The 14,336-nt window shown below is 45.0% G+C and overlaps 1 protein-coding gene across 1 annotated transcript in view; it reads right to left on the reverse strand.

The window, feature by feature from the left end:
* OSBPL10 (oxysterol binding protein like 10) overlaps positions 1-14,336 on the reverse strand; it is a 381,121-nt gene that overhangs the window by 272,905 nt on the left and 93,880 nt on the right. The gene's annotated exons all lie outside the window — the stretch shown is intronic.

Consider the following 14,336-nt stretch of genomic DNA (forward strand, 5'->3'; position numbering starts at 1 on the left):
AAGTCATGGTCGGCAAACTGTTACCAGCCTGCCCCCCCCCCCCCCATCAAAACCTCTCCTGCAATTGGGCTTTGCCTCAACATCCAACTTCGTGGTCAGTGGGTTTGTCTCATTAAAGAGGCCAAACGTTGTCTGACACCCAGGGCGCACACAAGCCATGGAACAGTTCTTCAATCAACCACAGCATAATTAGGAGGGTGGGGGTGGGGGGCAGCAAGTCCTTATCAGTTTGAGAAATACCTGTGATCCCATGCCTAGACTACAGTTCCCTCCCCGTCTCTTTTTCTTATTTTTTGGCAGGCCCTAGGCACGTGCAGTTCCCAGGCCAGGGATCAGATCCTAGCCACTGCAGTTGCAACCAAAGCCAAAGCTGTGGCAATGCAGGATCCTTAACACACCTCGCTGGACCAAGGATCGAACCTGCGTCCCACCATTCCCAAGATGCTGCCTATTCCGTTGCGCCACACCAGGAACTCCAAATCTTTTTTTTTTTTTTACCCTTAAGCACCATGAACCAACAAAGGTGACAAACCTCTGACCTGACAGACATCATTCCCCCCCCCCCCATTTTACAGGCACTGAGACTCAAAGACCTGGTTGTCTGTGTCCAAATCCATGCCAGGCTCACTCCAGCAATCACATACTCTCCTTCTAGGCTCACGAAAGCCCTCCCTTGCCACTTTCTCCGTGTCACCTCTCCTGTAGCCACTTAGGTACTTCATTCTCCAAATCTTCCAAACCTTCCTCTCCAACAGAGCTGGCAGAGCTGAAAGCCCCTATGCCTGGCAACAGAGGCCCCGATTCATCCCCTTCTCATGAAGCAGCTGCAGCCAATTTAGTCACACCTGACTCCCTCCCCTCAAACTCCAAGTCCTCTAAAGAATCTTCCACTTTTAAGTATTTGTAATATTCCAATGTTCTGGCCAAGACTATTACTCTTTTTTTACCCCTCTCCTTTCCTTCCATCTCTCCAGTCACAATAATAAGGACATACTTCTGGTTTCCACAATTAGCGTGGCTAAATCATGACACAAAAATGCATTCACAGACCAATATTATTCAGAGCGTGGTTCCTCGCCCAGCAATATCAGCATCACCTGGGAGCTTGTTTGAAATGTAAGTTGTTGCCCTCCTCCCCGCCCCCAAGACCTACTGAACCAGAAACACCGGGGGAAGGTCCCAGGAAGCTTCTAGGTCATTCTGATGCAGCTCAAGTTTGAGAAGCCCTGGCTCCAACTATAGCTCATCACCAAATGCCTATCTTCCTCTCCTAGGAGAGAGGCAGAATACATTTCCTACGTGACTGAGCTGCAGCCAACAGGATGTGAACAGAAGTAAGGCAGGCCAGGCCCGTAACACATAGACAGACAGATGCTCGAGTGCACGCACGCACAGACACACACACACATACATACACACTGACTGAAATGGAGACACCCTGCAGGGCAACTCAACATGTGTGGCAAAGACACAAGAGGGAAGAAGCCTGGATCCCTGAATCTCCACCTGGAAGGGAATCACCTGCTAAAACCCAAATCATTTTTACCTGGATGAAAAAGAAGCTTCTACTTATTGGATTGCAAAGATCTGTTACAGCAGCCAGCCTGACCAATGCCCAAAAAAACCTTTTTTACACATCTGTTTTCATGTCCTTCTATTTGAAATTTTCTCACCCTCCTTTCTGTGATGTGAAAACCAAACTCTGTCAACGAGAGAAGAACTGGGGTCACTTCTGAGCCACTAGTGGCCGTATGATTCAAAGGCTGAGCCTGCCTTCTCGTTAGGAGTAAATATTTTCAACCTATATTTAATGACCTATATTTAATGTCCCTGTGACTGCAGCTGTGCAGACACTGCTCCTGGCAAGTCAGCATGAGGAGCAATGATCCTTACGAGTGTTGGGAAGGGAAACCAGCTCAAACTACAACATGCTGTGTCTCCACCAACCCCCCCACACACACCCCAAAGCACCCTGGCAGAACTTCGGTGTTCCCCATCTATCAACATGCCCCCTTTACACAGCGGGAAGCAGAAAAGGTAGTGGATAACCTGAATAGTCTTCAAGGAAAATGCACAAGCTCTCCATTCTCTTGACCGCCCCATCTGCCCTGTGTCATTGGCTGGGATGGAGAAAGGGCTTATTAATAATACCTTTGTCCTCTACCAACCCATCAACCTGTCCCCTGCCAGCCTTCCTCTCTCCCAGAGGCAGCTTCACAAATGCATCCCATCCAAACCAATCATATATTTACAAAAGACATTATTAAAAAGCTGGTATCAAAAAATGAAATGAATGCTGGGTGTTTTTTTTTTTTTCCCAATAAGGATGACAGAATAACTAATTGAGGTCACATTATGCAGGATACAGGAACACAGTAATGATTTTTCACATCACCTATTTCAAAATGACATCTTAATTCTAACCTCCTGCCTCAGGTGGGGAAAAAAAAAAAAACATTTCCACTGCTTCCTAAAATAATTTCAGTGCAAGTGCAGAGGTCTGAATCACGTGCACTAAGCAAGGTCATCAATAATTTACTCCTTTTCTAAAGACAGTTAAGAATTCGATCCTATTTGGAAAGGAGTGATGGGAGAATATCTGATTAAAAATGACAACAGACTAAACAGGAAGTCTTCTTTCAGGATGGCCTTTGAACATTGAGTCATGCAGGTAGAAGTGTCCATACAGCATCAAGAAGGACAATGCCTCTGGGTCACATTCCCTGGAAGGAAAGAAATTACATTTGGTTCCCCACGGGGTTAGGGCTCTGTCAGGTATCACTGTTAGGAACCTGCAGCTCTATCTATAAGTCTCAGCTTTCATTCTAAATGGGAAAGTTAACTGTACTTCTGGACAAGGCTTCATTAAACCAAGTGCAAATGACAGATAAAATCCTGAAACATTCTTTTTTTTTTTTTTTTTTTTTGTCTTTTTAGCTATTTCTTGGGCCGCTCCCGCGGCATATGGAGGTTCCCAGGCTAGGGGTTGAATTGGAGCTGTAGCCACCGGCCTACGCCAGAGCCACAGCAACGCGGGATCTGAGCCGCGTCTGCGACCTACACCACAGCTCATGGCAACGCCGGATCGTTAACCCACTGAGCAAGGGCAGGGACCGAACCCGCAACCTCATGGTTCCTAGTCAGATTCGTTAACCACTGCGCCACGACAGGAACTCCCTGAAACATTCTTAAAGGTCTTCCCTTCTGGAGAAATGGGTAAGATAAACCTAATTCCTAGTAGGTTCTTTTCCAATTAATGTCTTGAGCTATAGAGGGCAACTCGATGGGCAGGTGAGCTTAACTGTATGCAGAGGGAGCATATTTGATGTGCTATGTTAACAAATCCAAGAGGGTGCTGAGAGAAAAGGGAGGGCATGAGGAGAGAAAAACTATGAAAAGAGCCATCCATCCTGATCAGGCCAGCTTCGGGGTGGCAGCCTCAGCCCATCCCAAAGCTGGAGCCCGGTGGCAGGCCTGCCTCGGTAGGGCTGAGGAATGGCCACCGCCTGCGGCTGTGCTTCAGACAAGCCTGCTGCTTTGGGAACAACATGAGAGCATGTGCACACGTAGACATACCTGAGTGCGAGCACATGCGTATTCATGCTTACTTGTACACACAGCAAAGCCGCCACCCCTACCCATCACTACTTTCCAAACCCTGCATCACTGAGGATCACTTATCCACACGTGAAGGCTTTTCTTTTTTTTTTCTTTCTTTTGTCTATTTAGGGCCGTACCTGCAGCAGATGGACGTTCTTGGGCTAGGGGTCAAATCAGAGCTGTAGCCATCAGCCTGCACCACAGCAAGACCAGATCCAATCCGCATCCGTGACCTACGCCACAGCTCACAGCAACACACGATCCTTAACCCACTGAGCAAGGCCAGGGATCAAACCCGCGTCCTCGTGGATACTAGTCTGGTTCTTAACCCAGTGAGCCACAATGAGACTCCACACCTGTAGCCTTTTAATACTTAATCCCCACCCCCACCCCCGACCCCCGCTGCCGCTTGACATGGTTTCATTAAGCTTCAACCGTAGGATCTACAAGTTGAAAACTAGACATCTTTACCTTGGAAGGAGGGAGGCACACCAACAGCCATCAGCCTCATCCAGTTTGGAGCAGAAAAAGGGAAAGGATTGGGGCCGTGGGAAGGGTGGGGGGCAGGCAGCTCATGGACAAGAGGCAGAAGTCAAGAGCCAACTAGGAGGATGACAAACAGGAAAAAATGCAGTAAAAAAAAACAAAAACAAAAAACCTCTGGAAGACGAACTTCGCTAGATGAGTTGCTGCTGCTGACAAAAAGCTAATATCACTTCATCGAAACTTAAAAGTGAAAATCAAAACAACAAGAGGAAAAAGGCCTGAGGAGGGAGGTGACTGCCGGCTCCTTGATGCCTGAGCAGAAACCTCTCATACCCAAGTTATTTTTTCAAGGGGGGGAGTCAAGATCCTTCCTTTAGCTGCCTTCCCATTCACAGACATGTTCAGCCCCTCCTCCAAACCAGGCAGGAGACCCGGGCCGCTCAGGCCCACCCACTTGCACTTTGGCAGAAGACTGGGACCAAGCTCCCAGCTGGCCGTAGTCATCCTTCCTCCCGAGATGTGCCTCCCCTTCCCAGGCCCTCTGTGTTTTGCTTTGTGGTGTTTCTCCCACAGTATTTGTTAATTATTTATCAAGAGAAGCTGTTCCTTAGCCCAGATATCCACACTTACTAGCTCAGGAACATAGTTCCGTGACAAACTTCCATGGAACTCTACCCAAAGAAATTCTTCACATTCTAAAATCACTTTGCACCCTGAAAGACAACAGCCTTCCTCACTTCCTTGAAATCTTTCATGGCATCATTATTTCTGTAGAAATCTGTCTGTTCCAGGCCTTCTGTCTTCGGAGAAGCCCCTGCTCAGACTGCCCACCTGCACCTTGGCCTGACCACGGCAACAGTGACCTTGCTCTTCAGCTAAAGATCCTTCTCTGGGTTTGAGGACTGACTGCCTGACTGGGAACCTCAATCCACCCCACCCCATGCCCCGAAAAAGGGAGTTCCTGTCGTGGCTCAGCAGTAACGAACCTGACTAGTACCCATGAGACCCGGGTTCGATCCTCGGCCCCGCTCAGTGAGTTAAGGACCCAGCGTTGCTGTGAGCTGTGATGTAGATCCAAGACGTGGCTCAGATCTGAAGTTGCTGTGGCTGTGGTGTGGGCCAGCAGCTGCAGCTCTGATTAGACCCCTTGCCTGGGAACCTCCGCATGCGGCAGGTATGGCCTTAAAAAGACAAAAAAAAAAAAAAAAAAAGAGAGAGAGAGAGAGAACCCTAGTCCACACCCCACCAACACACCAAAATGGCAGCGGCTTTCTCTTTCCAGCCCTAGGTAGCCTCCCCTCCCCCTGCAGCCCTCATGGTGGAGGGCAGGCCTTGCCTGATGCAGGAGCAGAGGGGTGGGGAGTGGTCTTCCCAGCACTGCACACAATTCTCCAGCTTTCAGCTGCCTTCCAACTCCCTCCTTTCACAACCATCTGAAATGCCAGCATTTCTGAGAGCTAGAATCACCATGTTTCGAAAACTTCCAACCTACCGCTTAATTACAGAAAAGAAAAATTCAGGGAAAATCAGCAAAGCAAAGCGTACTCAGTATGTGAAGGGACAGGGGATATCAAATTGTGGCTGGATTTCCCTAAATTTACCTTAGGTCTTCACAATTGCTATCATCTGCTGATCACTGATTGAACACGTCTCATCTTCAGAAACAAACGTATCCAAGTTCTCCCAAAAGTTACTTCCGTGAAGCCACCCATCTCCATTAGATAGGGTGTCTCTGCCTCTCCAGGTGGCCTGGGACACCTTGGCCATCCTGACCTCCTCCATCTCAGAAGGGTTCACACTCAAAACTCTTAGAGTTTCTGGCTTGGGAGAGGATACACCTTCCAGAATTTCTCTCCCAATAACCAAACTTCTTGGAGAGGAAGACATGGGATCCTGGACCAAAACCCCACATGTGACAAGGTTCACTGGCACAGCACCTGCAGGAAACTCTGGGTTTTTTTATTTGGTTTTTGTTTTGTTTTGTTTTGTTTTTTGCTTTTTTTCCACCGTACAGCATGGTGACCCAGTTACACATACATGTATACATTCTTTTTTCTCACATTATCATGCTCCATCATAAGTGACTAGACATAGTTCCCAGTGCTACACAGCAGGATCTCATTACTAATCCATTCCAAAAGCAATAGTTTGCATCTATTAATCCCAAGCTCCCAATCCATTCCACCCCCCACCCCCCTGCAACCACAAGTCTATTCTCCAAGTCCATGATTTTCTTTTCTGCAGAAAGGTTCATTTGTGCCATATATTAGATTCCAGATATAAGTGATATCATATGGTATTTGTCTTTTTCTTTTTGACTTACTTCACTCAGTATGAGAGTTTCTAGTTCCATCCATGTTGCTGCAAATGGCATTATTTTGTTCTTTTTATGGCTGAGTAGTATTCCATTGCGTCTATATACCACGTCTTGCTAATCCAATCATCTGTCGATGGACATCCTGCAGGCAACTTTAATCTCAGCCAAGCATTCGGGTCTGGAATCCTCTCAACTCACAGAACATGGGGCAATAGTGAGAGAAATGTAGTGGCCTTCTGACATCTCTCAGCTGCCTGCTATTCAGTCTGCCCTCTGAGGCTGCCATGTGGCCACCAGCCCCAAACCACTAAGTTGGAGATTCCAATACACTCCATAAGGTACTAAATTGTCAGAGGACCCTAAGGCATGTCACCAACCAGGGGATAAAGAGACTTGCTATTACCTAAGAACTTGAGCCACTATTAAACATATCCAGGAATGCACTACAAGTTCACCAACAAACATATTAGAGAAACAGCATGGCCTATGGCCTGTCTCTAGCAGAACCATCATGCCGGCCTTCAGTTGTCTTAAAAATATAAACTGAATCACTGATAAAAAAAGATTACTGATGTTTATAGAGCACTTTCCACGTGTCACACATTGTATCATGCTGCCGTTTTAGCTCATTTACAACTCCCAGCAGTCCTAGGAAGTAGATGTGAGCAAAACGCCTTTCTGCAGATGAAAATTTCACACACAGGAAGGTAATCATGTGCTCAAGATATTATCTTAGAGAGGAAATGACATGGCTCGGCGTTAAGCCAGGCAATCCAGCCTTACAGCCCACAGCCCTAATCTATTAAGAAATTTTGTGTTGATTAAAATAGTTTTCATTGCTGAGATGCCAAAATATAGAATCAAAGGTAGCAGATATATAATTTTAAAAAATATAACACAATCAGATTAGGAGAATTTAGAATTCTCCTATTGCCCAAAAATTGGACAGATATGCAGAAAACAAATGGGAATATAAAGATTCAAAATAACATATTCCCAAGTTTTATCTTAAATTCTACTAATATTTTATTTTTTGTCTTTCTAAGGTCGCATCCACGGCATATGGCAGTTCCCAGGCTAGGGGTTCAACTGGAGCTGTAGTCACCGGCCTACGCCACAGCCACAGCAATGCCAGATCCTTAACCCACTGAGCGAGGCCAGGGATCGAATCCACATCCTCATGGACACTAATCGGGTTCGTGAACCGCTGAGCCACGGCAGGAACTCCTCTACCAATATTTTAAATTTTACACATCCCAGAGTTCCCTTAGGGATCAGCTGATAACGAACCTGACTAGCATTTGTGAGGAAGTAGGTCTGATCCCTGGCCTTGCTCAGTGGGTTAAGGATCTGGCATTACCATGAGCTGTGGTGTAGATCGCAGACATGGCTCTGATCCCATGTTGCTGTGGCTGTGGTGTGGGCTGGTGGCTATAGCTCTGATTCAACCCCTGGCCTTGGAACCTCCATATGCCGTGGGTGCAGCCCTAAAAAAAAAAAAAACCCAAAAAGACAAAAAAAAATAAAATAAATTTTACACATCCCAATGAAAGATGTAACTTCTTTTTAAATGTACATGGAACATCTTGCAAAATGTTGGCGAAAAAAACCAAACATCAAAAAGTAGAACTTTTAGGAGTTCCCGTCATGGCTCAGAGATAATAAACCAGACTAGTATCCATGAGGATATGGGTTTGATCCCTGGCCTCGCTCAGTGGGTTAAGGATCCCACATTGCCATGAGATGTGGTGTGGGTTGCAGACATGGCTCAGATCTGGCAATGCTGTGGCTGTGGCATAGGCTGGCAGCTACAGCTCCGATTCAGCCCCTAGCCTGGGAACTTCCATATGCTTCACATGAGGCACTAAAAAAAGCACACAAAAAAAGTAGAAATTTTACAAGGTTTAAAGATTTATAAATCTTTATACCTCATAGCAAAATAAACATCTGACATGTTAAATACATTAATAAAAAACCACACACACAAAAAAAAGGAGTTCCCGTCGTGGCGCAGTGGATAACGAATCCGACTAGGAACCATGAGGTTGCGGGTTCAATCCCTGGCCTTGCTCAGTGGGTTAGGGATCCGGCATTGCTGTGAGCTGTGGTGTAGGTCGCAGACGTAGCTCAGATCCCGCGTTGCTGTGGCTCTGGTATAGGCCGGTGGCTACAGCTCCGACTGGACCCCTAGCCTGGGAGCCTCCATATGCCGAGGGAGCGGCCCTAGAAGAGGCAAAAAGACCAAAAAAAAAAAAAAAAAAACTAATAGTATTAGGTTTAATAATTTATACTATGGAGTTGCTGTTGTGGTTCAGAACATTACGAACCTGATTAGTACCCATGTGGATGGGGGTTACATACCTAGCCTCGCTCAGTGGGTTAAGGATCCAGCATTGCCACAGCTGTGGTATAAATTGCAGATGTGGCTCAGATCCAGTGTTGCTGTGGCTGTGGTGAAGGCTGGCAGCTGCAGCTCTGATGTGACCCTAGTCTGGGAAAATTTCATATGCCGTGGGTGCAGCCCTAAAAAAAAGTAATAATAATAATAATTATAACAAATATTATACATAATTATACCAAACTGTATAACAATATTATTAGTAGAAAATATGGGTGGATATTTTGAAACTGTTAGAGTGGGGAGGACATGCTATTAGGAGAGGCAAAACCATAAAAAAAAGTAGTGACATATGTTTCTAAATTCTTAAAAGACCTCCAATTAAAAAATGATCCATAGGAGTTCCCGTCGTGGCGCAGTGGTTAACGAATCCGACTAGGAACCATGAAGTTGTGGGTTCGGTCCCTGCCCTTGCTCAGTGGGTTAACGATCCGGCGTTGCCGTGAGCTGTGGTGTAGGTTGCAGACGCGGCTCGGATCCCGCGTTGCTGTGGCTCTGTTGTAGGCTGGTGGCTACAGCTCCGATTCAACCCCTAGCCTGGGAACCTCCATATGCCGCGGGAGCGGCCCAAGAAATAGCAAAAAGACCAAAAAAAAAAAAAAAAGATCCATAAATAAAATTAAAAGACAATAAAGTAGAGAAGTTTTTTCATGTGCCTGCTTTTTGTCTTCTTTTTTTCCTTTTTCTTTTTATGGCCACATTTGTGGCATATGGAAGTTCTCAGGCTAGGGGTTCAACCAGAGCTACATGTGCTAGCCTGTACCACAGCCACAGCAATGCCAGATCCTTAGCCCACTAAGCGAGGCCAGGGATTGAACCTGCATCCTCACAAAGACTATGTCAGGTTCTTAACCCACTGAGCCACAATAGGAACTCCTAGAGTTTAAAAAAGAACATTAAAGTGTCTTGCCTTCTAAAAAGAATGTTTCTTACAGTCTGGGTCAGCTATTTCCTCCTGAATCAGTCAGGAAACTTGCTTAAAATGTAAATTCCTGACTTCTATCCCATACTTAGAGAATCAGAATCTTTGTGGCTGAGAATGCAAAATAAGGAATATGAACATCAAAGTTTCCCTCAACCTTCCTAAAGTAGAAAAACCAGTGCAGGAGTTCCCATTGTGGCTCAGCAATAATGAATCCAACTACTATCCGTGAAGACAAAGGTTCAATCCCTGGCCTGACTCAGTGGGTTAAGGATCCGGTGTTGCCATAAGCTGTGGTGTAGGTAGCAGATGCGGCTCGGATCCTGCATTGCTGCAGCTGTGATATAGGCCAGCAGCTACAGCTCTGATTCAGCCCTTAGCCTGGGAACTTCCATATGCCCCAGATGCAGCCCTAAAAAGCAAAAAATAAAACCAAACCAAACCAGGGCAAAAATTGAGTCAGAATAACTGTTACAGTGTTATTCATCACCCTGGTTTTTTCTGATTTTTCCAGCTTTCCCCTCTAATCGTTCATTCAGCAAAGATCTCAGCACTACAGACCCATACAACCAAGAGATGAGAAGTGTGCACCAACCTCACTTTTGGTCAAAAGCCCTGCTCCTAAATCACATCAGCTCAGGAGGTGGGTTCTGCAGCTCTGTCACTTTGGAAGTATTTCCGAGAAAGATTTAAAGAAAAGTTACAAGTCACTAGGCCTAAAGTTTCTGAGAAATTAGATCATCACACAGCACCCTGTAGGTGCTCACCTACTCAAGGGGCCCCAGGGCGAGGCCGACTGAAACGCGTGTAGATTCAGGGCCGTAAACCCAGTGGCTGCTGCCTCAGGAACCACACGAGAAAGCAACAGTAGGAGTCAAAGTGAACTTTTAACACCATGTTGGATGTTCTGCGCTTGGACTTGATCTATGATGAGACTCTGCTTTTTACGAGCAGATGATTTAATACCAGGAGCCAGAATTGAGAAGTTTCTAACAAGGGTTCTTATAGGCTTGCAGAATATCACCCCAACATCACCCTCTGAACTCCGATTAACTTTTAAGTTTCCAGGGCTATTGGGCGACAACTTCAACTATTACTTTAATTCAACTGTAAAATATCAAGACCCATCTGAATGCTCACAATTCATTTTTATCCTTGCCATTGACAACCCAGGGAACTTACCTGGGAATCCTGGAGACAAAATGAGTTGTTTGTTTGTTTCTTTTCTTTTTGGCCACCCCAAGATATATGGAGTTCCTGGGCCAGGGATCAGATCCGAGCTGCAGTTGCAATCTCACCACAGCTGGGGTAACACCCACTGTGCCAGTCTAGGGATTGAACCTGCATCCTGGTGCTACAGAGACACACCCATCCCATTGCACCACAATAGGAACTCCAAGATGGGCTGAGTCTTGATTCAAGTCTCTGCTTTACCTACACAAAGCTTGAACCTACCCATCAAGTCACTGAAAAGGATTCCGACACTGGCTAAAGCTCTGGAGCAAAGATGGGTGGGCTGCCCCAGCCTGGTGCCCACCAGGATGGAGAGAGAGATGAGAAGCTGGTCTGTGCAGACCAAGGAAGTAGTCAGAATCAAAAGCAGCTTTCTCCACAAATACCCAACCAAGTCAGGCCCTAAACTCCACTGTCCCTGGATCACAATGTCCTTTATTTTTCCCTAGGGGTTTACACAGCGTAGAGGGAAGAGCTGGGATCTGGCAGCAGGAGATCCAACCAGATCTGGGGTTTTCAAATTTTTGCTACACCGGAATCTCCTGGAAGATTGCTAAAACACAAGTCCCTTCCTCAGATTCAGGAGGTCTGGGTGGAACCAGAGAATTTAATGCTACAGGTAGGACCACGCCCTTTTTTTTTTTTTTTTTTTTTTTTTTTTTTTGCCCCAGCTGAGAGATGTTCTCACAAAAGTTCCCAGAGCCAAAGACTGAACCCAAGCCACAGCAGGAACAATGCCAGATCCTTAACCCACTGAGACACCAGGGAACCCCAGGACCACATCTTGAGAGCCACTGATTCTCACTTTTGTGACCTTGGCCAAGGGGCTTATCCACTCTGAATCTTGATGCCCACATCTAAAAAAGCAGAAAACCAGCTAATTTTCTTTTGAACCATTCCACCACCGCTGTGCCTCAAGGCCTGTCTAGGGATAAAACAAGAACTACCAGAAGTCCCTATCACATTTCCAAATGCAGACATGAAGTCGGATCCCATGTGCAGATTGCACTGTATCAGCAGTTTAGTTAATTGACTACAAAGCCAACAAGTCAGAATTTAAAACAAGAGCCTGTATTTGCTCTTTTCCAGAGATGCCATGGCAATGCAGTTTGGTAAGGTTCTTATAATGCAGTCAGCTGCACCAGGTTTTGGGATACGGATGAAGCACTGTGGGTACATTTACTCATTCTATGGTTAAAGAACAGACAATCTATATCAACCCAGCTTTTTTTTTTTTTTTTTTTTTTAAGAAGTTAGCTTTGGTTCCAAAACTAAGTTTCATTTCCAAGAATTCACCCATTTCTTAAACCTAATTAAACTTACAAGTTTTTGTACAGCAAACAAAACCATAAAAAAAAAAAAAGACAACCCAAAGAATGGGAGAAAATCTTTGCAAATAAAGCGACTGATAAGGGATTAATCTCTAAAATATACAAACATCTCATGAAGCTTTATATTAAAAAAAAAACAATCAAAAAATGAGCAGATCTAAATAGACATTTCTCCAAAGAAAGACTGATAGCCAAAAAGCACATGAAAAGATGCTCAACATCTACGTTTTAGAGGAATGCAAATCAAAACCACTATGAGGTGCCACCTTATACCAGTTAGAATGGCCATCATCACAGAGTTTACAAGTAATAAATGCCGGAAAGGGTGTGGAAAAAAGGGAACTCTCCTACACTGTTTCTGGGAAAGTAAATTGGCACAACCACTATGGAATCGTATGGCAGCTCCTCAGAAAACTAAAAACAGAATTATCATATGACCCAGCAATCCCACTCCCAGGCATATATCCGGAGAAAACCATAATTCAAAAAGATACATGCACCTCAATGTTCATTGAAGCACTATTTACAATAGCCAAGACATGGAAACAATCTAGGTATCCATTGACAGAGGAATGGATAAAGAAGATGTACATATATACAGTGGAATATTACTCAGCCATAAAAAGAACAAAATAACGCCAATTGCAGCAATATGGATGGACCCAGACATTATCACACTAAGTCAGACAAATATCACATATTACTTATATGTGGAATCTAATTAAAAGTGATACAAATGAACTCACAAAACAGAAACAAACTCACAGATCTCAAAATCAAAGTTATGGCTACCAAAAGGGAACATGGGGGGAAGGGGAAAATTAGGAGGTTGGGATTAACACATAGACACTTCTATATATAAAAAAATAACTAACTAGGACCTGTTGTATACCACAGAGAACTTTACTCAATATTCTATAAAAACCTATATTGGGAAAAAAATTCCAAAAAGAACGGATCTATGTATACATATTGACTTTGCTGTATACATGAAACTAATACAACATTGTGAATCAACTATACTCCAATGAAAATTTTTAAAAATTAACCCTGAAAATACATAAATAGAAAATAAACATGAAGGATCTAAAGGTTAACAACTACAACAACAATCCCTGCCACCATCTCATGGTTCATCTTTGGAGAAGAGCAGGAAGGTAGAGAAAATAACACTTGCTAAGATTTGCCCAACCCTCTGATGTAGGTACTATTGTCACCCCTTTCTAAGGACAAGGAAACACAGAAGGTCTCTCTCTTACCAGCATCACGCAGCCCATCAGCAGCAAAGACGTTACAAGCCCAGGCCATCTGCCCCTAAGTCCTGCACCTCCTGCCTCTCTCTGAAAGATAAGAGCACACTAAATGTGCCAAGCCTCCTCAGCCTTAAAGCATCTTCTAAGCAGAGGTGTGGGATGGGAGCATGCACTGGTCAGGAAATACCTGTTCAACTGATGATAATGATGATAATGTCTAGGTCCCTCCATGTTGCTGCAAATGGCATTACTTTATTCTTTTTATGGCTGAGTAATATTCCAGTGCCTATATATATATATGTGTGTGTGTGTGTGTGTATCGTATACACATATATATACATGTTTGTGTGTGTGTGTGTGTATATATATATATAAAACACATACATACCACATCTGCTGGAAGTCAAAGATAGGATGTCTGCTAAAACCAGTCGACTCAGCTGTCCAGAAGTAATTTCTCCTCAATGGATTGTTCAGGCTGTGAACACCCATGAGGTGGGAAAGAGAGGAGATCAAAGAGGGAAATCCAAACAGGACTATTCAAAGAATTTGCACCAGGGCTGATGGGTTTCACAGGGAGAGATCAGTCATCCTGCCTCTTCTGGCTGCTGCGGGCAGCTGGCCCACTCACTCTCTCCCTGGGTCGTCCACACCCCCTCTAATCAGCCCTCTCACACCCAGCTTTAGCCTTACTGCTTGATTACCTTCCCCAGTACGGGATCTGGTCCCTCCCAGCCCTCAGCAGAAGCATCCTAGCCACCCAGGGGGCAGACCTCAGGGCTGGGGAGAAAGGACA

This window comes from Sus scrofa, chromosome 13 (genome assembly GCF_000003025.6).
Source record: "Sus scrofa isolate TJ Tabasco breed Duroc chromosome 13, Sscrofa11.1, whole genome shotgun sequence".
Lineage (NCBI taxonomy): Eukaryota > Metazoa > Chordata > Mammalia > Artiodactyla > Suidae > Sus > Sus scrofa.